This window comes from Schistocerca americana, chromosome 1 (assembly GCF_021461395.2).
Source record: "Schistocerca americana isolate TAMUIC-IGC-003095 chromosome 1, iqSchAmer2.1, whole genome shotgun sequence".
Lineage (NCBI taxonomy): Eukaryota > Metazoa > Arthropoda > Insecta > Orthoptera > Acrididae > Schistocerca > Schistocerca americana.
The window spans coordinates 431054768-431082241 of NC_060119.1; positions in this window are offsets into that span (position 1 = coordinate 431054768).

Here is a 27474-nt window from a genome sequence, read left to right on the forward strand (position 1 = left end):
TCATCATAACTGCTGATGATGGTCATCTGGAGCACTGCAGAACCACAATACATAGTGCGACGCTGTTCATCAGCAGCTGACGTTTTCCGCTCGCCGGCCGCTGGTGGCCGAGCCGTTCTGGCGCTACAGTCTGGAACCGCGCGACCGCTACGGTCGCAGGTTCGAATCCTGCCTCGGGCATGGATGTGTGTGTTGTCCTTAGGTTGGTTAGGTTTAAGTAGTTCTAAGTTCTAGGGGACTTACGACCTCAGCAGTTGAGTCCCATAGTGCTCATGGCACCACTCCAGTCACAGCCGTTTGTGCTGAGGAGTCTGCGTGCCACTTTTGCCAAATTAAACGCAAAACTATCGTTCCATAATTGCTCCCTACATCGAGGTTTACAGTGAAGTGAAGGAACTTAGGATGGGAAAACAGTGAATAAGTGAGTTTACAATTTTAGTTTGCATTACTGTAAACTACAAACGCAGCAGTTAGCAAATCGCATACATGGAATATGTGTGTGTGAAATCTTATGGGACTGAACTGCTAAGGTCATCAGTCCCTAAGCAGACACACTACTTAACCTAAATTATCCTAAGGACAAACACACACACCCATGCCCAAGGGAGGACTCGAACCTCCGCCGGGACCAGCCGCACCGTGGAATGTTAGTACTATAGCTGAGCTACTGGTAGTCCGCCTGTATAATACGGGATGACGCAGAACATCACAGGGATTAACTACAACAAATACTAGCATCACTAACGCTCTGCGATGGCCGTTCTACCCTCACAGATCATTCACGTACCCGTACGTGGTGTGTATGTGCACAAAGTTACGTTGAGATCCGACTATGTCTGCTAGGTGCTCCCCTACTCTTGTCAGACGGTGTAAATTACATCGTCAGTACTAAAAATTTACGAGAAACTGCTCTTCTTAATGTTATATTAACAATCACCTTACATCGTTATGAGATTTTTTTTTTAGGATGCAATATTTAATGTCTGTTATTCACATATAACAGCTCCGTCCTGGTAAACACAGTTTTTTTATGTGAGTTACTTCCCAAATTGCAGTTCATATAAACGACGTCTGATGCCTTCAAATGGGTCTGAGCACTATGGGACTTAACTGCTGTGGTCATCAGTCCCCTAGAACTTAGAACTACTTAAACCTAACTAACCTAAGGACATCACACACATCCATGCCCGAGGCAGGATTCGAACCTGCGACCGTTGCGGTCGCGCGGTTCCAGACTATAGCGCCTAGAACCGCCCGGCCACTCCGACCGGCTGTCTGATGCCTTATTGATGCATTAATATTTCAATTGTGCACAACGTTTCCATTACACTAATAGCGTTCCTATGCAGAGTAACTGCAATGTCAATTCGTTTTCTTTGTTTCATGTGATAGCTATCGTCCCCTAGCGGGAAAATCAGTAAAAAGATAACAAAGGGGTGTCCAAAGGGCTCTGTCCTGGGGCCACTATTTTAGGATGTTAATATGGAACCTCTTCTGGACAGCCGCCCGCTGTGGCCGAACGGTTCTAGGCGCTTCAGTCTGGAACCGCGCGACCGCTACGGTCGCAGGTTCTAATCCCGCCTCGGGCATGGATGTGTGTGATGTCCTTAGGTTTGTGAGGTTGATGACAAGTCCCATAGTGCTCATAGCTATTTTAATCTTCTGGACAGCTTGAAGAATAATGATGATGTGCCTACGCACACGACCTCCCCCTGCTGGTTGACGGTCGTAGCCGCGAGGATCTTGAGCTAAAAGTGGAAAGGGCTATGTCAATATTGACAGCATGGTGCCACAGAGCACAGATGATGGTAGCACCTAGCAAGTACACTTATTTACTACTGAAGGGACAGATCATCAGAAATCCGGCGGTCAGAATAGGTGGCCCACCTGTTCTTTGGCGCCGCGAGGCCCGATACTGAGGAGTAGTCGTTGACGAGAAATGGAACTACACGACACATACTGATACCGTGACCCAGAGATCGCTGGAAACAGTCAATATTCTTATTGAAATTGGCCATAAACGCTCCACCTACCAGCAGACCTGATAAAGCTGTACTATAACAGCATCCTAACATCCATTACTGGATACGGTTTGGGAGTCAGGGAACACAGAGTCACGAGGGTCATGCCTGCCATAGTCGTGAGAAGGGTGCTGCAGAATATGTCTCATGAGATCGGTACTGGCATATAGAACGACTCCAGCGAGGGGGGGGGGGGGGGGGGGGAGGGGAGAGCACTGTTAGTGTTAATGGGACTCCGTCCGCTTGATATCAAAATCAGGGGGAGGTCGCATGGTGCTGGGCAAAAAAAGAAAAAAGAGAGGAAATAATTCAAATAATGGGAGTCCAAGTAGGAGACAAAATCGCTATCGGAAGAAGGGTGAGGAACTATCGAGGGAGCAGAGGGATAGGGATGAAACTGGTAGCAGAACTTATGAGTTGCTGCCGAATATCATGGAGCGCCTGCAGCTCAGATACTTCAAACCAAACAGAGGACTGCTGCATTTTCTTACCGGACGTGGACCGTATCCAGCATATCTTTGCCGGTAAGTGGTCTACACTATCGTGTGACTGTGGTGACGTACAGGGCACTCCAGACTATTTGGTGTACGAGTGGCCCCTTTTTGACGACGTTGCATCACAACTTAGGCAACAGTTACCCAATCGCGACATGCGCCATCTGCTCAGGCAACAGTACACATTCGAAACTCTTAATCAACTTGCAAATGAAATATAAAAAAATCTTTAGGGAGTTTCAAAGGAACAGTCGTAATTAGAATAACACACCGATCATGACTCTATGCATCTGTCCTGTTCCGCCAGGTCGTGGACTTGGCTAGCCACCTCACGGCTGGGATCCACCTCATCTCGGATTTAGGGGGAGGGTGCATAAATCATCGATTACGACAAAGCACTAATTATAAAAGTAGTAATACGAATTTTAGATTATATGTAGGTTAAGACAGGATAAACTGTTAGTGTGAAACTGCGGCAAATTAAAAAAAAAAAAAAAGAAAAGAAACAGACACTAGCGTATTAACATCGTAGATAGCTCAATCGTAAAAGTAACATTTGGAATGAATAATGATATCATAAGTAACAGATGCCCATTGTGGAGTAATAACATAACAGAATGCACCACCTGTAGTGATACAATGGAGCTGCAGTAACTGTAATGTATATGTAGAATTAGGACCCCCATATGAGTAAGGTAGTGGGTTGTTTAAGTAACAAATTGTCTTTTTGAATAAAGAATTAAAATAATAATGCTATCATTATAATCTTCTGAAGGAAGGTTTTAGGCGCTTGAAGTAGCCAAAGGAATAAAATAATGGTTGCTGATTATTTTAACAAACAGGAAACCAGTTGCTGATTCAAATGGCTCTGAGCACTATGGGACTTAACTGCTGTGGTCATCAGTCCCATAGAACTTAGAACTACTTAAACCTATCTAACCTAAGGACATCACACACACACCCATGCCCGAGGCAGGATTCGAACCTGTGACCGTACCGGTCACGCGGTTCCAGACTGTAGCGCCTAGAACCGCTCGTCCACTTTGGGCAGCCCAGTTGCTGAAAACAGAAAAAATACTAAAACCACTTCATTTATTCTATGAGGTTTCGGGATTGCAGTCGGATCATGTTGACTTCTTGCCACAGTATTTCGGCTGACAACAGCTGAGCCATCTTCAGGTGAGTGTTCTCCACTGGAGACTGCTATTTTATTTCTTTATTGTCATTTCATTCCCCTGGCTCCATAAGGAGGGGGGCTGGGCTGTCAACGGATAAAAATCGCCACTCTTCAGCCATATGAGAGGAAAAATTTAAAACAGAGCATAAAATTGGACAAGGCAGCTCGACAAATGAATTTCGACATTATAGAGAGACATAGATTCAGGAACATAATTTAAAATATAAAATGCGGAGTGCAGGGTGTTTATAAATGAATATCGGGGTTTTAACGCTTTATGATATTTATTACATTAAACTTACAGTTATAAATGATATGACAAATGAAAGAGCAACTCAAACAGTTTTACCAAGAACCTTATAAAGATGGTGCGCCACCTCACTGGCATAGCGAAGTACGCGATTGGTGGAACTTCACTGTACCCGAGAGGTGGATAGGCCGCAAGGAGCCCAATGACAGGGCTAGGCCTCCACATTCACCCGACTTAACGCCATGCAATTTTTTCCTTTGAGAATTCATCAAGGATCGTGTGTACGTGCCTCTGAATTAAGAAACCGGATTGAAGCAGCTGTTGCTACAATAATTGAAGACACACTTATCAACGTTTGGGAAGAACTCGGCTATAGACTTGATGTGTGCCGCGTGACAAATGGTGCTCACGTTTAACATTCATAAGGTTCTTGGTAAAACTGTTTGAGTTGATATTTCATTTGACATACCATTTATAACTGTAAGTTTAATATAATAAATATTTTAAAGCGTTAAAACCCCCATATTTTTTTTATAAACACCCTGTATGTGATGAATTAAAAAAACTAATACAGATGAAACGGAAAGAGAATGCTCCACGAAAGATAAAAGGCAGAGGGACAAGAGCATAAGTTTAAAGTAGCGAAAAGTCAATGTGAAGTGGGCCTAGACTGCCAGGAAGAGGGGTATCATTGGGATTTAGCGATTGGGGTACTACTTAAGAGGGTGCCTGTCCAAGCAGATTGATACAGGAGGACCAAGGCTTAGAATGTGAGTGGAGAGGAACTGAGAAGAACGGAGTCCTGACCGGGGGAGATGGGATGGGTTCATTTAGATCTCGTAGGATGGGTATATATCAGGGCAGATTTCATGGTCAAGTAACCAAAGGCGATTAAACTTCCATCTATTGAGGATGTGGAGGGTATGGGGGGGGGGGGGGGGGGGGGAGGGTCGAGTTTGTGAGTAACGTAACGAATTCGGAGATGTTCAAGATGGAATAGGAGGGAAGTGACTGTTAGTTATAGCAAATATTGGCGTGGAGTCGCATGCACATGGACGGCCATCACAGGAGCGACTTCTTTAGAAAAATCCATGCCATCTGCAAATACTCTTCCATCTGCGGCGCGCAGGCGCATGCCTAAAGGTAAAACTACATATCCGCCCCTTGTCGGAATGAGCGTTCGTGGCGCTGTAAACAAACGTCAGATGTCGCAAGGCGTGTCACCACGAATAAAATGTTTTGTCTGAGAAGAAACTACAGACAATACCTGTCCAGTTGAAAGCCGCCGTCACGATTTATAAGATCTTGCGCTAGACGTATTTCCATATTTTCTGTGATTAATGAATCCCAAAAGCATCTTTTTAATTTCTTCTGAGAGAAAACATTTTATTTATATGCGACATCTGAAGTTTGTTTTTAGCGCTGCGAGCGTGCGTTCCGACAGGGGGGGATATGTAGTTTCACTCTGACGCAGGCTCCTGCCCACCACAGATGGAACAGTATTTGCAGAGGGCGCGTATTTAGATAGTGGACGCACCGGTGACGGCCGCCAGTGCGCATGCGTCTCCACAAAAACTTTTGCTATGAAGCCAAACCGTGAACTAGTAATTTCCCTCGACCTCCAGAATGCTTACTCCCTGCCTATTAATTTTATCTGTCTGGTCGCTTCCTTCCTCTCACGCCGTCCTTCCTATGTCACCTTCCACGATACCAACTTCCATACCTTTTATCCCACTGCCTGCGTCCCCCAAAGGCTCCGTGCTCTCCCCTCTCCTCTATCCCTTGTACATTGCCAATACGCCCAAACCACCCCCACCTGTACACCTCCTCCAATATGCTGATGACACCGCCTTCACAGATCTCTATCCTACCCTTCAACGGTCCCAACACACACCCCAAATCCACCTTGACCAGTTCACCACTTGGAACAACCAGTGGTTCCTCTGTATCAACCCCTCCAAGACCCAGGCAACCATAGTCGGCTGCACCACCCACTCCTTCCGTCTCCATGATCTCTACCTGACCATTTATGGTGTTCCCCTTCACCTCACCCCACCCTGAGATATCTTGGCCTCACTCTCGACCATCACCTCACATGGACCCCTCATCTCCTAAGTACCCAGCAGAAAGCCCATACCTGCCTCAGCTTCCTGAAACTCCTGTCTGGCCAGACATAGGTATTGCATTCTTCGTCCATCCTTCCACCATCCTCCACACCTACAAATCCCTCATCTGTTCAATCCTCTGTTATTCCAGCATTGCCTGGATCTCTGCCCCCTCCCTCTTTGATAATGCCCTTCTAATCCTTGATTGCCACAGGCTCCACCTTGCCTTCCATATCTGCCATCTGTCCCCCACATGGCTCCTGTACAACCTCATCCGCTTCCACCACCTTCTCCTTTTCCTCCAACATATCCACATTCTTTACACTGTCCACAGGCTTGTTCCCCCATCCCTGGTGTCGTCCTTCCTCTCCACTCCGACACTCACGCCTGTTGCCACACCCCTATCGCTGTATCCCCCCTCTCTATATCTTCACGCCCTCCATGTCCCTCATCTTGGCAATTTCTAGCACCTCCCCCTCACGGATGATGAACTTCGCCATGACGTCTACCCTTCCTATCAACTGTAGCATGGCCTTATCCACCCTCACCAGGGACCCCATTCCTCTCTCTTCCTTCCCCCAAAGCGGTTCCTCCTCCTTTTCCCCCTTGAGCCTCTGCACTCCGTCCTCGGCTGTTTTCCTCTCCCAGCCTTCCCTCCCCAGCCCCATTCAGCGTGCCTCCACCCCATCTCTCTCCTCCCTCTAGCACCACCCCTTCCCCCCCTTTTCCCTTCTCCTTTGTATCCCTACTCCAAGCAGAACGTCCCAGTTGGTTCTCCGTCGTCAGTGTGCTATGTAAGTGTTGTGTTCGGTGCCAATATACAGTGATGTCAAGTGCTATGGTTTTAATCATGTTCTTGACTTTATCCTCCAACTGTGCTTCGCCTTGCATTCCTTTAATCGTTACAGTGTGTGTGTTTTTTGTGTACTATGCCTTTTTAGATTTTTGTCTCCATTTTTACAGTCACCCCCTTTTGTATGCTCTCTCGCATCATGTTCCTCCTTTTTATATGTATGTTACACCATATTTCTCCTTTATGTTTTTTTAAATGTCTTCCTGTTATGTACTTACTCTCTCTCGACAGAAGAGCAGTGTGTATGATGCTGCCAGCCCACCCCGGCTGGGGAACTGAAATTCAATAAAAAAAAAAGGCTAGCAATCTCCAGTGACGGAACGATTGCCAGTCGAAATATTGTGGTAAGAAGTCAACATGATCTGGCTGCAGTCCTGAATCTCATAAAATATTCTGTACGCCAGGAAAATATCAAGATTCACTACTTCATTTGTTTGTTATTTTCCAGTAAGAAGTGTTAAAGAGCGTTTTGGCTCATCTATGGTATGCACAATGGAAGCGATTCTGTGTGGCATGGATTCGACAACTTCCCAGCTGTGGCTCATCGCGTTCAGATCAGGTGAATTTGGTGGGCAAAACATTTACATGAGTTGAGTACCACGCTCCTCAAAACGCTATATCATAGTCACGGCCTTGAGCACGAACCGCTATGCTGTTGAAAGATGCGACCGCAGTTTGGGTAGCCTTAAAGCATGAAGGAATGCAGGTGGTCCATATTTATGTTAAGAGTCCACACCTAACATGATGCCTTCGATTACCTTCAAAGGTCCCATGGAAGACTAGGTAAATTTCCTCCATACCATATTGCTGTCCGCACCTTCATGAATCCATAGCGCAGCTGCAGTGCGGATTCCAGGCAGCCGTTCACATGGGTCACAGAGTATGCTGACACGACCATCTACATCTACATAAATACTACGCAAGCGACGGTACAGTGCTTGGCAGAGGGTGCCACGTACCACTACAAGCGATTTCCTATCCTCTTCCACTCGCAAGTATCTTCTTGATCCTTATGCGAAATGTATGTTAGCGGCAGCAGAAACGTTCTGCAATGAGCTTCAAATTACAGTTCTTTAAAGTTTATCAATGTTGTGCCTCAGAAAGGAAGTCGCCTACCCTCCAAGGATTCCCATTTGAGTTTTGAACCATCTCCGTAACACTTGCGTTTTGTTCGAATGTGCTGGAAACAAATATAGCAGCCACCTGTAAATTATTTCGATATCTTCCTTTATTCCGTACTAATCCCAAACTCTCGATCAGTACTCAAGAACAGGTCGCAGTATCGTTCTATATGTCGGCTCTTTTACAGATGAACCAGACTTTCCTAAAATTCTCGCAATAAACCTAAGTCGACCATTAGGCTTCCCTAACACAATCCTTACATGCTCACTCAATTACATACAGCCTTACACATTTATGCTCAGATATTTAAACGACGTGACTGTGACAAGCAGGACACTATTAATGTTGTTACCGAACATTATGGGTTTGTTTTTCCTGCTCATCCGCGTTATCTTACATTTATCTACATTTAGAGAAGCAAACAACCGCAGATTGCTGCCCATCCGGTTCGTCAGATCATTTATGTATGCAGCAAATAATAGCGGTCCTACCGCACTTCTCTGATTCACTCCTGACAACAGCATTGTCTCCGATGATTACTCACCGTTGAGGACAACATATTGGCTTCTGTTACTTAAGAAGCCTTTGAGCCACTCACATATCTGGGAATCTGCCTTCATTAACCTTGTACAGTGGGGCACCCTGTCAGATATTTTTCAGAAATCTAGGAATGTGGAACGTGCCTGTTGCCCATCATCCATGGTTCGCAGTATATCATGTGAGAAGAGGGCAAGCTGAATACCACTCGGGCGATGATTTCTTAAACCAAGCTGACTCGTGGGCATAGGCTTCTCGGTCTGAAGAAAATTTATTATAATCGCAGCAAACCGATGTTAGGGATACGGGACTCTAATTCTGCGCGTCCGTTCTTTTACCCTGTATACAAACAGGAGTCACCTGCGTCTTTTTCCAATCGATTGTGACTTCGCGCTGGGCGAGAGATTCGAGATGAATGCAAGCTAAGTAAAACTGCATTGGGATTCCATCCTAATCCGGTGACTTACTTGTTTTCGAGTCTTTCAGGTGTTTCTCTACTTCATGGACGCTTATTACTATGTCGTCCATACAGAAGTCTGTTCTGTTGACAAACGACGATGAGTTTTGTTATCTTCAACTGCCAACCACAGACTTGTTATGACAAGAAACGTGATTCATCTGACCAAACCTCACGCTTTCATCAATCCAGCGTCCAATATAGAAGTTCCCGTTCCGATTGCAATAGTAAATCTCAATGTCGTTTGGTCCACATGGGAACACGTAGACATCGTCTGCTGCGAATCCCTGTATTTAACACCGTGCGCTGAACTGGTGCTCTGAAACACTTGTGGCCCCAGTAGCGAGATGACTAGCTGGTACAAACACGTTACTGGATTGTGAAACACTTTTGTGATTGTCTTGTTAGAGATATAAAAAATAAAATGATGATTTCAAAGTGAGGTTCTTTTAAAAGAAAGAGTGATAATACTGCTATAACATATCCGTAAACCATAGCATTAGAATGGGAAGAATATGCACTGCGAGAAAAAATTTGGCAGCGATTGATTGGTTCTGATAAGATGTGGGGTATTACTGGCTCAGGAGTGTTGCTATCTGAGAATGGGTGTAATGCGAGAGGGTAGATGGTAGGAAAACGTACGATCTGAGTAGGTGTTACTATGATATTTTATTTTCTTCAAGAGCAGATCGTGCGCAACATGTCAGGAATGGAAATTAGTGAGGGAACTAGGTGGTTGTTGACATTATAGTTTTCTGACACTGGTACCGCATCATGTTTTAAAAATCTGTTACGGTATTGGTTAAACCTATGTGGTTGTTGGAGACGGGTTTGCGGAATGGGTATGATATACCAAGGTGTTCATTCTGGTTGGTGAGGGAAAGGAATTTATGGACAAGGAGGGTAATGGAAATCGAAGAGGACATCAAGGAGGAGTGCATGGCGTTCAAAATTTGGAGAGTGTGGCAGAAATTTGATGGAACAGATATCGAGTCTACGTTGTCCTAGCTGAGGTTGGGGCAGATTAAGCGTTTACAGGTGTGGAAATGGTGGAGACATGAAATCTCCATCTTCTGTCGGTTAGTAGTTGTATTCCAGTGCGGGAAATCTTCAGGCTGGCTTTTCCCTACAAAAAACTTCGTCATAATTCAATGATCGCACCTCTGTAGAAGTGATAGAAGTGTGTAAGCAACGGCATCACAGTGTTAACGCATTGCATAAGTTCCCATTCTTCTCTTGTTGCCAAGTGCTAGCAGCTGAAGTAAGCACCAGCAAAATATCAGAGATAAAATTAGGTTATTTTGGAGAGAACAACGAGAACGAATGACAGCGGTGCCTGCAAATCCCCAGTGGGAACCACACACCGCAGGTCACTGTAATTAAATACGCGGCCAAAATACACGTTAAACGCGAGAGGTGCTAAAGACCCTGCTAAGCTCGCCTCCACTTAACGAGAGCCAGTGAGGATGTTATCCAGCGGGCCTGTTGGGGAAAGAAGGCTGCACGCTGCGCCCCTCGTGCCACGGGCGACGGGGTGGGGGGTGCAAATTGAAACACAGCTCGACTGGCGCTGGGCTGCCGCCACGAAGCGACGGCATAATTACGTGTTGCGGGCAAGCCATTGTAGCGCGGGCTTAATTGCCGCCTACAGCGCCGATGCCATGTCTCTGCTGCGCATGCGCACCGACTGTGGCACTTAATTAGCACGTGTCGCTAGCTCTGCTCGGCGGGTGGCCTGCATTCAGGTGCCAGCGAAGTCGGTGCAGTGACGCCCTGTGGCTTAGTAGGATAGCTGTCTTAACGTAATCCATTGTTTGTGTCGTATCATACTGATCAACGTTTACGTGCGCAGGCGTGTTGTCAGCCTTCATCACACAGACGATAGATATCCTTACTGTGATTTGAAGATAATTACGGAGAAATACATTCGATTCGAATTAGGATTATTGAAGTTGCAGACTTGGCATACAAGGGATTTGACAAAGTGGTATGAATTTGACACTGTGAAACTGAGCACACGATCTGCTTGAAAATCACTCTTTATTCACAGGCGTCTTCATCCCACTTAATTGATTTATAACAGTTGACAGGTTTCGATTGTATCGAGTCATCATAAAAACCAGTTTCTTGTTGCGAAAGTGACATGTCAGGACGTCATCTAACGCTCATCATGGTTACTTAACATCACGACTTGTTACTTTCGTAGCAAGGTTCTGGTTCTGAAGATGACTCATTAGAGTCAGAACATGCTAGCTTTCATTCAATCAAGACTTTTCTGAATAAAAGAATGATACGAATTCTCTCTGATAACCATTTCATATATGGCAATTCTTTTCCATCTTATTTGTAACTCACTGACGTCGTATCTACTTATCTGGAAATTATAAGAGCCCTTATTTGATCATTGTGCCACTGAGTTGATCTGCTGTCTTATCGTATGGTACCTAAAAGTTTTCCAACAGTGACAAGTTGTCGATGCCTGCTTATTTTCTATTTCTGTGGCGACTTATGTAGATCAACTAGAAGTGTCTGGTGCAACTATCTGACATTTATCGACTTCTCAGTGAATTTTTTGGTTGGTTCACACATGTACTAACTTATGTTAAGAACAACACACACACCCATGCCCGAGGGAGGACTCGAACCTCAGGCGGGAGGAGCCATAATTCAGTGTTGACATCTCTATAGTAGTAATAGACGTGTGTAAAGAAATGGCAAAAATATACAAGTGATGAAACTGGTTACAGAAAATGACAGGTAGAATTGCAGGACTCACTGAAAAGAATCGTTTTCTCGTTCGTCTGACAGTACGCGAAAGAAATACGGCAGGAAAGCCGAGCAACAGAAATGACTAGGGTCAAACTCTGTATGACGCTTTTCCAGTGAGTGTCATTCTGGGTGGTCAGCAAAACATCCACTTACAACTGCCGTAACTTATTTGTGGATTACTTACTGAAATTCATACCACCATCATCTGTCATACCCCACGGATGGTCGTTCCCATGTATCGCTATTTGTGCTGGACTTAACTGTCTTTGCATCGTTGTTTAGTGAAAGTTAATTATTTCTTCTCACGTGACACCTAATTCAAGTGTAACTACAGCACCATGTGGTATTCTTTTCAAACACTGAAATTACAATGAAATCCAGACCTTTAATTGCTTACAGTCGTTGATAAATATCAACGGGGACAGTTGAAAATGTGTGCAACTACCGGGACTCGAACCCGGGATCTCCTACTTGCTTGGCAGGCGCTCTATCCGTCTGAGCCACTGAGGACACAGAGGATAGTGCGACTGCAGAGACTTATCTCTGTCACGCTCCACATGTGACCCACATTTTAAGCTTACTGTCCACACACGACATTTGTAGTGCCCCTGCCCACTATACTCATTACTCGCGTCAGTCAATCTACCGATTCCCGTAAGAGTTCGGGCAATGTGAGTGGATCCGCACTGAAGAAGATCATTGGCAGATAAGCCTTATCTACATGAAGATAGTATCTGTTCTTTCGGACATGTATATTATTAATATTAAACAGAATTGAGATTCAGCTTGCTAATTTGCATTAGGAAAGGCGAAATGGTGAGGACAACACTTCCGACTTTATGTTTGATAGTAGGAGCAAGAGGTAAATATGATCAACACTCTTTCATTGGATTTTTACGTCGTAGAAGAAAAGAGTGCGACAAGATAAACTAGTGCAACATGTTTAAAGTCCTCAAAAAGAAATTATATGGCTCAAATGGCTCTGAGCACTATGGGACTCAACTTCTGAGATCATTAGTCCCCTATAACTTAGAACTACTTAAACCTAACTAACCTAAGGACATCACACACATCCATGCCCGAGGCAATATGCGAGGTGGTGGTGGCGGTTGTTAGTGTTTAACATCCCGTCGACAACGAGGTCATTAGAGACGGAGCGCAAGCTCGGGTTAGGGAAGGAAATCGGCCGTGCCCTTTCAAAGGAACCATCCCGGCATTTGCCTGAAACGATTTAGGGAAATCACGGAAAACCTAAATCAGGATGGCCGGAGACGGGATTGAACCGTCGTCCTCCCGAATGCGAGTCCAGTGTGCGCAGGATTCGAACCTGCGATCATAGCGGTCTCGCGGTTCCAGACTGCAGCGCCTAGAACCGCACGGCCACTTCGGCCGGCCAAAGAAATTATACCCTAGAGAGAAAGACGGGTAGATAACATACGATAGGAACAAAACAAAAGGAAATATATAAAAGAAGACCAAGAGTGAATTTCCCGGATAAAAATGGCATAAGAAAGGTATGCATTCATGTATTCAATCTTTACTTTTTACTGTTTAACCAGTATACCGTTGAAACATCGAAGGAAATACAAAAAAGACACAGAAGTGAGTTTAAAATTATAGCAAAAAAATACAAGTGAAGAAGTTGGTTCTTGACAATGACAGATAGAATTGCAGGACCTATTGAAAAGAATCGTTTTCTTGTGCGTCTGACAGTGTGCGATAGAAATACGGCATGAAAGCCGAACAACAGAAATGACTAGGGTCAAACGTAACACGGAAATTAGAGACTAGGTGGGGGGAATGATGTGCCAGACAAAACAAAGCGTCTAATAAACAGACTATCATAGGAAAAGAGAGCTTTACTCGGCAAAATAATGCGAATATAAAAAAATATCATCACCAGAGGAAAAATGCTCATGTCGGAGCACAAAAACCGCGAATATGTTGCTGTTTATTTAAATCTGGCTCAAAAGTGTGGTACTAGCTGTCTCATTCTACCTTCCTAAAGACTTAAAAAAGTTCCGAAAAATTTTGCATTTGAACATATTCGCGTTCTTATATCATGCAACTCACTTCCGATTCCCAAATCCTTCAGAAACTGCAACTCACTGCCACCCACTAGCCAATCTATTTAAGTCGCTCATATCCACACACTCCCAGTAGCCTTTCCTGACTCAGTCATTTAGCCCAACTCCTTGTCACTGTCTTTTTGTGTCTCTCTGTTATTTCTTCCTGTGTCACAATCACAGTCCCCTTCGTTCTATCCTACTACTACAGTCTCCTTTCACTGTCATTGTCTCCTTCTTGCTCTTTCTTACTGCTAATATCTCGGACCTTGTTTTCTACTGCTGCTGTCTCTTCTCACTATCACTGTCTCTTCTTCCTCTTTGTTACTGTTATATACTCTGTCTATCACTGTCACTGGGTCTCACCCACTTCCACTTTTTCTTTCTCTTCATCCGTCCTCCTGTAACTGGCTGCCACTGTGTATCTCTTTTATTCTCACACTGTCTTTGGCTCCTTCACTCTTTCCATAACACAACCACTATCTATTGTCTTCTAGTATTTATTACTTTGCATCTCTTTGCCACTGCCACTGTCTTCTTCTCTCGCAGCATAAACAGGTGCCAACGTGTTCGCATGCCAAACATATTGGGAAAATTTTTAAAGGTGCTGAAGAAGACAAAATAATGCATCTGCTACCCCACTTTGCATTCAGAGACTCTTAAATTAACAGGAACAGATTCGCATTTTTAGCGCTTCGTTAGGAGTATGTTTCCACTGATTTCCCTCTTATCTTCCCTTCAACAGGGCATGTAATTAATTTGAAAGGAAATGTATTGGTCAGTAAAATTTAGATAGTTTACGTATATGAAATTGAAATAACACAAAACTAATTTTACGCCTCAGACCGGATTTATGTTCTTCAGTATTACACCGCGGCATTCCTTGGCGATAACGCAGACACTTCGCCGCATATTTCACCGTGCTAATTTACTTTACGAAATCACGTTGTCGCCTCTCACCTCATTTACGTGTGTGTTTTACGTGTACAAGTAGGGTAAATTTGATCCTCTGTATCCCGGAAATGGATAAAGATACGAAGAAAATTTTCGAGATAGTTTGAGACCGGGATCTTAGGAACACATCGTAGACATTACAACCATTTGCTGTGTCTAATGGTACCGGATTCCGCGGCTGTATCTTGGTACCCAAAAAACAGGTTTTTGGGGTATTTCTCGGTAACAGATAATGATTTTTGAAAATGGAGAGATAAATTTTCTAGATAAATGCCTAGAGAATATACCATTAAAATCTGAGAAAATTGACGAGTTTATTTTTTATTTAGATTTCGCATCATATCGGATTTTAGCTTTAAACCTTTGTCCCCCCATGAACCATGGACCTTTCCGTTGGTGGGGAGGCTTGCGTGCCTCAGCGATACAGATGGCCGTACCGTAGGTGCAACCACAACGGAAGGGTATCTGTTCAGAGGCCAGACAAACATGTGGTTCCTGAAGAGGGGCAGCAGCCTTTTCAATAGTTGCAGGGGCAACAGTCTGGATGATTGACTGATCTGGCCTTGTAACATTAACCAAAACGGCCTTGCTGTGCTGGTACTGCGAACGGCTGAAAGCAAGGGGAAACTACAGCCGTATTTTTCCCGAGGACATGCAGCTTTACTGTATGATTAAATGTTGATGGCGTCCTTCTGGGTAAAATATTCCGGAGGTAAAATAGTCCCCCATTCGGATCTCCGGGCGGGGACTACTCAGGAGGACGTCGTTATCAGGAGAAAGAAAACTGGCGTTCTATGGATCGGAGCGTGGAATGTCAGATCCCTTAATCGGGCAGGTAGGTTAGAAAATTGAAAAAGGGAAATGGATAGGTTAAAGTTAGATATAGTGGGAATTAGTGAAGTTCGGTGGCAGGAGGAACAAGACTTTTGGTCTGGTTATTACAGGGTTATAAATACAAAATCAGGTAGGGGTAATGCAGGAGTACGTTTAATAATGAATAAAAAAATAGAAGTCCTGGTTAGCTACTACAAACAGCATAGTGAACGCATTATTGTGGCCAACTTGGACACGAAGCCAACGCCCACTACAGTAGTGCAAGTTTATATGCCAACTAGTTCTGCAGATGATGAAGAAATTGATGAAAAGTATGACGAGATAAAACAAATTATTCAGGTAGTGAAGGGAGACGAAAATTTAATAGTCATGGGTGACTGGAATTCTCAGTAGGAAAAGGGAGAGAAGGAAACATAGTAGGTGAATATGAATTGGGGGGAAGAAATGAAAGAGGAAGCCGCCTTGTAGAATTTTGCACAGAGCATAACTTAATCATAACTAACACTTGGTTCAAGAATCATAAAAGAAGGTTGTATACCTGGAGATACTAAAAGGTATCAGATAGATTATATAATGGTAAGACAGAGATTTAGGAACCAGGGGCAGATGTCGATTCTGACCACAATCTATTGGTTATGAACTGCAGATTGAAACTGAAGAAGCTGCAGAAAGGTGGGAATTTAAGGAGATGGGACCTGGATACACTGAAAGAACCAGAGGTTGTAGAGAGTTTCAGGGAGAGCATAAGGGAACAATTGACAGGAATGGGGAAAGAAATACAGTAGAAGAACAATGGGTAGCTCTGAGGGATGAAGTAGTGAAGGCAACAGACGATCAAGTAGGTAAAAAGACGAGGGCTAATAGAAATCCTTGGGTAACAGAAGAAATATTGAATTTAATTAATGAAAGGAGAAAATATAAAAATGCAGTAAATGAAGCAGGCAAAAAGGAATACAAACGTCTCAAAAATGAGATCGACAGGAAGTGCAAAATGGCTAAGCAGGGATGGCTAGAGGACAAATGTAAGGATGTAGAGGCTTGTCTCACTAGGGGTAAGATAGATACTGCCTACAGGAAAATTAAAGAGACCTTTGGAGAAAAGAGAACCACTTTTTTGAATATCAAGAGCTCAGATGGAAACACAGTTCTAAGCAAAGAAGGGAAGGCAGAAAGGTGGAAGGAGTATATAGAGGGTTTATACAAGGGCAATGTACTTGAGGACAATATTATGGAAATGGAAGAGGATGTAGATGAAGATGAAATGGGAGATAAGATACTGCATGAAGAGTTTGACAGAGCACTGAAAGATCTGAGTCGAAACAAGGCCCCAGGAGTAGACAACATTCCATTAGAACTACTGATGGCCTTGGGAGAGCCAGTCCTCACAAAACTCTACCATCTGGTGAGCAAGATGTATGAGGCAGGTGAAATACCCTCAGACTTCAAGAAGAATATAATAATTCCAATCACAAAGAAAGCAGGTGTTGACAGATGTGAAAATTACCGAAATATCAGTTTAATAAGTCACAGCTGCAAAATACTAACGCGAATTCTTTACAGACGAATGGAAAAACTGATAGAAGCGGACCTAGGGGAAGATCAGTTTGGATTCCGTAGAAATGTTGGAACACGTGAGGCAATACTAACCTTACGACTTATCTTAGAAGAAAGATTAAGGAAAGGCAAACCTACGTTTCTAGCATTTGTAGACTTAGAGAAAGCTTTTGACAATATTAACTGGAATACTCTCTTTCAAATTCTGAAGGTGGCAGGGGTAAAATACAGGGAGCGAAAGGCTATTTACAATTTGTACAGGAACCAGATGGCAGTTATAAGAGTCGAGGGGCATGAAAGGGAAGCAGTGGTTGGGAAAGGAGTGAGACAGTGTTGTAGCCTCTCCCCCATGTTATTCAATCTGTTACATTGAGAAAGCAGTAAAGGAAACAAAAGAAAAATTCGGAGTAGGTATTAAAATTCATGGAGAAGAAGTAAAAACTTTGAGGTTCGCCGATGATATTGTAATTCTGTCAGAGACAGCAAAGGACTTGGAAGAGCAGTTGAACGGAATGGACAGTGTCTTGAAAGGAGGATATAAGATGAACATCAACAAAAGCAAAACAAGGATAATGGAATGTAGTCAAATTAAATCGGGTGATGCTGAGGGAATTAGATTAGGAAATGAGGCACTTAAAGTAGTAAAGGAGTTTTGCTATTTAGGGAGTAAAATAACTGATGATGGTCGAAGTAGAGAGGATATAAAATGTCGACTGGCAATGGCAAGGAAATCGTTTCTGAAGAAGAAAAATTTGTTAACATCGAGTATAGATTTAAGTGTCAGGAAGTCGTTTCTGAAATTATTTGTATGGAGTGTAGCCATGTATGGAAGTGAAACATGGACGATAAATAGTTCGGACAGGATGAGAATAGAAGCTTTCGAAATGTGGTGCTACAGAAGAATGCTGAAGATTAGATGGGTAGATCACATAACTAATGAGGAGGTACTGAATAGAATTGGGGAGAAGAGGAGTTTGTGGTACAACTTGACGAGGAAGAAGGGACCGGTTGGTAGGTCATGTTCTGAGGCATCAAGGGATCACAAATTTAGCATTGTAGGGCAGCGTGGAGGGTAAAAATCGTAGAGGGAGACCAAGGGATGAATACATTAAGCAGATTCAGAAGGATGTAGGTTGCAGTAGGTACTGGGAGATGAAGAAGCTTGCACAGGATAGAGTAGCATGGAGAGCTGCATCAAACCAGTCTCAGGACTGAAGACCACAACAACAACAATCTTGGAGAACGATAAGGATATCAAGAAAATTTAGAAAGATGTTCGTAGTCGAGATTTTAAGAATATATCGTAAAAACTTCAGCCATTTTCTGTGCACAGCAGTCTTGGAAACCTCAGCTGAGCTTTGGCCCGCTGTCGACGGAGAAAATATAGTAAAAAGACCCTTTTTTGTTTTTTTCTAAGGAGTCTCCCATGGACTAATGGTGCCTCCATAGGGTCCACCAGGCCTGCACACAATGCAAAAGAATCAACCGATTTTCTCCTTTTGACTAAGCAGGAGGAAGTGTGAAATATTCACACATTGACCCTGTACTGTTGGATAGTGACACTAAGTCGATCCTTCTGTTGGGAACACAGACAGTCCCTAGCCCAAAGATGATTCAAAACATTTCATACTACCTATCCTACTTCTTTATCACCAGTAGAACCCGTTTTCAAGCACGGCGTTTTAGAACTTGTTAGGTATTGGTGCTGTCGCTTGCATACCGATTTCATAATTGCAAACGAGGATCATAAGTTTACAATCAAACGTTTGTATTTTTACTCTGTCACTCCCTTCAGTTTGCGTGTGACCTTTTGAATCAGCCGGTTTACCGCTATGTGCTGGTTGAAACCATTTACCTTTGCCATTTTCCACTATATGTACATCTATCTCTGCATAGGTAATCCGCAAGGCACCGTACGGTCCGTGGCAGGAGGTACCCTGTACCACTACTAGTCATTTCGTTTCCTGTTCCACTCGTAAATAGAACGAGGGAAAAGCGACTGACTATATGCCTCCGTATGAGCCCTAATTTCCCGTACCTTATCTTCGTGGTCCTTGGGCGCAACGTATGCTGACGGCAGTAGAATCATTCGGCAGTTAGCTTCAGATGCCAGTTCTCTAAACATTATCGGCAGTGTTTCTGGAAAAGAACGTCACCTTTCCTCCAGGTATTACCATTTGAGTTCCCGAAGCATCTCCGTAACACGTACGTGTTGTTCAAACCCACCGGTGATAAATCTAGCAGCCTGCATCTGCGTTTCTTCGATGTCTTCCTTCAGTCCGACCAGGTACGGATCCCAAACACTGGAGAAGTACTCAAGAATAGGACGCAGCAGCGTCCTAGATGTGATCTTCTTTCCTAAAATTCTCCCAATTAACCGAATTCCACCAATTCCCTTCCCTATCACAGTTCCCACATGCTCGTTCCATCTCATATCACTTTGCAACAGCGCTACCACCACACTTCCTTGGGGCACTCCAGACGATACCCTTGTCTCCGATGAACACTAGCCGTCGAGGACAACATACCGAGTTTTATTACTTAAGAAGTCTTCGAACCACTCAGATATGAGTGAACTTACTCCCTATGCTCGTGTCTTTGTTAACAGCCAGCAACGGGGCACCGTGTCAAATGTTTTCCTGAAATCTAGAAATACGGAATCTGCCTGTAGTCTTCATCCATAGTTCGCAGTATATCATGTGAGAAAAGGGCAAGCTCGGTTTCGCACGAGCGATGCTTTATAAAACCGACTTGTGGATATAAGCTTCTCAGTCCCAAGAATGTTTAATGTATTAGAGATGAGAATATGTTCAAGGATTCTGCAGCAAACAGAGGTTAGGGATATTGGCTTGGAATTTTGCGGATTTGTTCTTTTACCCTTCTTATATAATGGAGTCACCTGGGCCTTTTTCCAGTAGCTTGAGACTTTATGCTGGCGAGGGATTCGCGATAAATGCAGGCTAGGTAGGCGGCCAATGCCGTAGAGTACTCTACGTAAAATCGAACTAGGATTCCATCAGGGCCTCGTGATTTATTTTCTTTCAAATCTTTCAGTTGTTTCTCTACGCCGGGGATGCTTATTAGTATGTCGTCCATACGGTAGTCAGTCCAATGGTCAAATAACTGAATGTTTGTACGATTCTCGTGTATTAATGTTTTCTTGCAAGTGAAATCTATAACTTTGGTTTCATTTTGCTATCTTCAACGTTCACTCCAGACAGGTCAACAGGAAGCTGAATGGAAGCCTTATATCCGCTTAGTGATTTTACAGCTTTGCATAAGACCAAAATTTCCTCGGGTTCCCTGCAACATCTTTTGCTAAGGTGAAGCGGTGGTAGTTGTTGTACGCTTCGTGCATAGATCTTTTCACAGACGCACGAATCTCTGTTAAACGTCGCTTGCCGTCATTTGTACGTTCGCTTTTGAAATGAGAGTACAACAGCCTCTGCTTCCTCAGCATCCTCGAAATTTTGTTATTAATCGACTTACTACGCAAACAACTCTCTAGATCACGATTTACTATACGCTAAAACTTTGCTCATAATTCCTCTACATCGATCTTACTGGAACTATGTGATGCCAATTCACTATCTAAGTGTGATGCTAACAACTGCTTACCTGCTCTAGCTAGTAGAAACACTCTTCTAGCTTTCTTGACTCATTTATTAACTTTCGTATAATGACATCATGATCGCTAATCCCCGTTTCCATACTGACATTGTCGATAAGATCCGACCTATTTCTAGCTACAAGGTCTAAGATACTTCCTTTGCGTGCGGTTGCCGAGCGAACTGCCCAAGACAGTATTCGGAAAACGGTCTGTCTGTACCACTACCCCCCACCCCCCTCCCGCCCCCAATGAATCCACTAACATACAAGTCACGGTAATGCTACCAAAAGGAATGTGTTCTAGGGGCTGTCCTGGCAACCGTGGATACCTGTGTGTGTGTGTGTGTGTGTGTGTGTGTGTGTGTGTGTGTGTGTGAGTGTTTGTCCTGATGTCGCGCCTATGTCACACACACGCCGCCCTCAGTGCGTGGCGTCGCATTACCCGCACCTGACGCCGCTTTGTGGCGCTCCATGAACAGCCCTCCGCAGACTTTAGCGCTCAGTCGCTAACAATATCATCGTTCCAAGCGTGGCTCTCAGCTTCGCATTTTGGACGTCCGCAGCACTTACTTACATCTCACGGTTGCGTTATCAGCTGTAGGAAACTGTACGCACAAATTCAGACTCCTGACGAGATAGCGTCTAGATTGAAATAAAGTTCGTACCCCCCCCCCCCCCTCCCGAAATCGGAATAATTTTCACTTGTGAGGATGCTATAGTCACTTACTCGTTTAGAACAGTAGAGTGGCTGTTAAGGATTACAGTGAATTTTTTGAAACCAACAGTTGGTCTACCACAGATGTCCTTAACAACAGAGGCGCGCAGCCGTCGAGTATTGTCAGCAGGTGCTCTTTCACCTGCAATCCGTGAGTGGCCACGACGTAGGCAGACAAATGTTATGTGTGCTGTGTGTATCTCTGGTAGAGAAAGATTTAAATTTGATGAGCTATTTTGTACCAATATAGTAAGAGTTGAGCAGTAGATGTGGCATATATGAGTGGAATAATGTTCGTGTTCCTTATTGATGTGAAAGTGCGATAAATGCGCTCTAAGACCAAATACCAAAAAAGATGCTCCACAAAGGAATTATCGGAATGGGACGGAAATCCGTCGATGTGACTTACATGTACAGACAAATTATTACAGTTTCAGAAACATTGGATGATTTATTCAAGAGAATGTGCTTCACAAATTGAGCAAATCAATAACGTAATGGTCAACTTCTCACACATATGGAAGCTGTTATTCGGCTTGATATTGACAGATAGAATTATTGGATGTCATTCGAGGATGTCGTTGTTGAGGTCTAAAGTCCAGAGACTGGTTTGATGCAGCTCTCCATGCAATCCTATCCTGTGCAAGCCTCTTCATCTCCTAGTAACTACTGCAACGTACATCCTTCTGAATCTGCTTAATGTATTCGTCTCTTAGTGTGCTTCTACGATATTTACCCCCCACGCTTCCCTCCAATACTAAACTGGTGATCCATTGATGCCTCAGAATATGTCCTACAAACCGATCCGTCCTTTAAGTCAGGCTGTGCCACAAAGTCCTCTTATCCCTAGTTCTATTCAGTACCTCCTCATCAGTTACATGATCTACCCATCTAATCTTCAGCATTCTGCTGTAGCACCACATTTCGAAAGCTTCTGTTCTGTCCCTGTCTAAACTATTTACCGTCCATGTTCCACTCCATACATCTCTACACTCCATACAAATACTTTCAGAAAAGACTTCCTAACACTTCAATCTATACTCGATGTTAACAAATTTCTATTCTTCAGGAACGCTTTCCCTGCCATTGCAAGCCTAAATTTTCCATCCTCTCTACTTCGACCATGATTAGTTATTTTGCTCCCAAAGTAGCAAAACTCATCTGCTACTTTAAATGTCTCATTTCCTAATCTAATTCCCTCAGCATCACATTATTTAATTCGACTTCATTCCATTATCCTTGTTTTACTCTTGTTCATGTCCACCTTATATCCTCCTTTCAAGACACTGTCCATTCCGTTCAAGTGCTCCTCCAGGTCCTCTGCTGTCTCTGATAAGATCACAATGTCATCGGCGAACCTCAAAGTTTTTGTTTCTTCTCCGTGGAATTTAATTCCTACTCCAAAATTTTCTTTTGTTTCCTTTACCTCTTGCTCAATATACAGATTGAATAACATCGCCGACCAGGGTGGCCGAGCGGTTCTAGGAGCTACAGTCTGGACCCGCGCGACCGCTACGGTCGCAGGTTCGAATCCTGCCTCGGGCATGGATGTGTGTGATGTCCTTAGGTTAGTTAGGTTTATGTAGTTCTAAGTTCTAGGGGGCTGATGACCTCAGAAGTTAAGCCCCATAGTGCTCAGAGCCATTTTTTGGAATAACATCGGAGATGTCTTACTCCCTTCTCAACCACTACTTCCCATCAAGCCTTTCAACTCTTATAACTGCAATCTGGTTTCTGTACAAATTGTAAATAGTCTTTCGCTCCCTGTACCCCTGCCACCTTCATAATTTGAAAGAAAGTATTCCAATCAACACTGTTAAAAGCTTTCTCTAAGGTTACAGATGCTATAGACGTAGGTTTGGCTTTCCTTAATCTATCTTGTAAGATTAGTCGTAGGGTCAGTATTGCCTCGCGTGTTCCATCATTCCTACGGAATCCAAACGGATCTTCCCCGAGGTCGGCTTCTCCCAGTTTTTCCATTCGTTTGTATGGAACTCGTGTTAGTATTTTGGAGGAATGTTCGATAATTTTCACACCTGTCTACACCTGCTTTCTTTGGGATTTGAATTACTGTATTCCTCTTCAAGTCTGAGGGTATTTCACGTGTCTCATACATGTTGCTCACCAAGGCTCTCCCAAGGCTATCAGTAGCTTTAATGCAATGTTTTCTATTCCCGGGGGCATTCCTCGACTTAGGTTCTTCAGTACTTTGTCGAATTCTTCACGCAGTATCACATCTTCCATCTCATCTTCATCTACGCCTGTGACGCTGTGTGCGGGTGGGTATTATCTTCTTGAAATGTAAGCCGACGATGGCTTGCCGTGAAAGGGAACAAAGCGAGGCATAGTACATCGTCGACTTACCAATGTGCTGTAAGGTTGCCATTGATGACAAATCAATGGCACTATCAATCATAGTTGTCGCGCTGTATGGTGGACGACAGTCAGTTTGGTATTCCAACGCTGTCTGGGGCGTCTCCAGACATGTCGTCTTGGTCGTCGGGGCTCAGTTCGAAGCGGGAGTCACCTCTGAAGGCAATTGTACTCCAGTCAATGAGATTTCAGGCCGGAGAGGAGTTAGCGTGCCAACATTACTATCGCTCGCCAGTAGACCCGACAACCAAGAGTGTTGGTCTAGGGTACCATTTATTTTCATAGTAGGATCTCTTCTATTGTCATCCGCAGCACCCCTAAAGGAAAGTGGCAATTCGACGATATTTTACGGCCCTTCATGGCAAGCCACCCTGACCGTACATTTCAGCGAGATAATGTGCACCTACACACGTTGAGAGTTTCTGCTTGCCTTTGTGCTCGTCAAACCCTACCTTTCCCAGCAAGGTCGCCTTACCTCTCTTCACCTCAGCGCCCTTTAATCATCGCGGGATTTTGACGACCTTACGCGCCCGTTTGGTAAAAATCAGCGTGATATCCCTCGGGGGCATCCAAAAACAATACCAGTCAATGCCAAGCCGAATAACAGTTGAATGTGAGCCAGAGATGGACCAAGGCGTTATTGATTTGCACAGTTTGTGAAGCTCTTCCTTTTGAATAAATCATTCAGTGTTTCTGAAATTGAAATTATTTATTTGTCTGTACATATACAGGGTGACAGAATAGCTGGAATGTTTGAAACGAGTAGTGCCAGCCATGGGCAGGTGGCAGCACTGCGGGTTGTTGACAGTTAGCGAGTAAACACTCCGCCATTTCAGTACTCATGGGTCAGCGGAACGGACAACAACATGCGTTAGCCATAAAAGTGTTTTATAAAAACAATGACAGTTCGGTAGTGGCGCAGAGGGAGTTTCGAAGTTTTTATAATTTAGGACGTCATGATGCCGTTCCGTCGAAACGCGCAATAAAATGTTGGATTAATAACTTTGAAGAGGCTGGATATGCCCTCAATAAGAAACCAACAGGAAGACCAAGAAGTGTGCGTTCTCCCGCGAATATGGATGTTGTACGCGAGTCTGTCTTACGGAGCCCACTGCGTTCAATTCCTAAGCAAGCATCAATGGTTGTAATGTTGCGGGAGAGGGTCCGCAGATTTCTTCATCCTGAGTCAAATGTCAACCGTACGAACTACAGATGGTGCAACAATTGAAGGAAAGCGGCATCGCGGGATTAGCCGAGCGGTCTCGGGCGCTGCAGTCATGGACTGTGCGGTTCGTCCCGGTGGAGCTTCGAGTCCTCCCTCGAGCGTGGGTGTGCGTGTTGGTCCTTAGCATAATTTAGGTTAAATAGTGTGTAAGCTTAGGGACTGATGAACTTAGCAGTTAAGTCTCATAAGATTTCACGCACATTTGAACATTTTTGAAGGACAACGATTACATGTTACGATTAGGATTCTGTCAACAAATGATAACAAAAATAAACAATGACGGTGAATTTCTAAACAAGTAGTGGATGTCAGATGAGGCACATTTTCATCTCACAGGTTATGTGAATAAACAGAACTACCGTTACTGGGCAAACACAAACCGCAATAATGTTCACTATTAAAGTGACAGTATGGTGTGGTGTTTCATCACGTGGTATTATAGGACCGTATTTTTTCGCAAATGAATAGGGAAACACAATAACCGGCAATGCCGATCGTTATGTGGAGATGTTACGAACTTTCGTTGTACCTGCATTGAACAACTTTCCAAACGTTCAAGAAGCCTGGTTTCAATAGGAGGGAGCGACATCACACAGTGCACGGCAATCAAGGTCATATGTGTGAGAATTGTTTGGCAACCGTGTGATCTCGTGATTCAGTAACATTCCCTGCCCCCAAGATCGCCAGATTTGTCCGTTTGTGATTTTTTCTTGTAGCACTCCCTCAAGAGCAAAGTCGACACTACACGACCAAGAACCCTGGATGAGTTAAAACAGATAATTCGGGACGCAATTCACAGTGTCCCACCTGAGATGTTGCAGCGGTCAATGAGGAATCTCAACAGCAGATTTCACGATAGTATACGTACAGGGGGACGCCATCTGAAGGACGTAATTTTTTTAAAAAATGATAAATGCCATCAGTGTCTCGTAAATGGGAAAGATGTAAGGTTTCAGTTACTGTGACTGCATTTTCTTTCCTTCATCACTTCTAGTTTTACTGGATTGTGGTAATGTTCCCGTTTTTCTGTGTCACCCTGTACATCACAGTATCCATTGCCGCTCTGTTGGGATAGTTCCATCGTGGTGCGTCTTTATTTGTCCCTGAGCGTATTAACTAAAAGTTACGTTTACGACCTGTGATTCAGCAGCTTTGTGATGCCCGCTAATAGAAAAAAAAAAAAATGAAACTAACAGGCCTCCTCATGTACTGTCAGCTCCACTACCATCGAGAAGACGATGGGACCTCACACTCGCTATTATTGCAAACTTCATTTATATCCAGAAGTATTCGTCCTTCCTCGGAGTTTCCGTTTTAATGAATCTTTATCCCCAGTTTCATCGTGGTTGAGTCCCAGAGTCATAATACACTTTCTGAAGGCGAATACGATTTTTCGTGAACGACTTAAAACTTACTAGAGAAGTGTTCGAGTTATATTACATTACTATTGGTCTCGGAGCTGGAGTAACTAACATGTTTGGATCCCATAATTTCTAGAAAATTTCATCACTAATGACGTATTTACACCGACCGTATTGAAAAAAAAACTGTGACCATGGCAATAAAGAATTATTCCCTGAGAATAAAGTCGGTTTAAAGTTAACGGTTTGTATGATTCACAGCCATAGCTTCTTTCTGGAACCTACACAGAATTATTGGCCAACAATCATTTTACTGCGCAGGCTGTTCACATATTTTTAAACAAACACATCGTTTCATTATATAGTAGTTAGTTAAATTCTCTCACACGGGCGTTATCAAGTTGCACCAAAAGAAAATTGTGCCGCTAAGTTTGTTGTGATGCATCCTTTTTGATTTTAAGATGCTAATCACGTTACGGGCGTTTCAGCTTCGATAGTTACACTAAGATATTTTAATGTTTTAAGTATGCTGCCACAGTGACAAAAACCACGTAAATGTTACGTTTTCCTATTTTACAAATGATAGTTGTGTCCGTGCCTACTGTGGTTACGTGAAGGTCTTATAAAGGACGCCATTACGTGTTGTTTTTCCCCCACAGTGGTCCATACAATATAATATAATGTGAGTAAAACAATTTTAATGTGATGTTGCTTGATAACGCTAAAGGTACGAGGTTAGCTAATTATGAAATATAGCATTTATTTCAAAATAAAACAGCAGCCTACTCAGGAAATTGACTTCCTTTAATATATACAAATGGAGAATGCAAATGGAAAACGTGTAACTACCATGTTTTCAAAAATCGCATTTTAGGAGATGGGTTATCTCTACTCTCTTGCATGTCCCAGGAAGCTGATGAAGGTGCCAAATTGAGGATAAAGTCTTTCAAACATGTATTAGTAGAAGGCGCATGGTCTTTCTGCCAAGCTGTACTTCA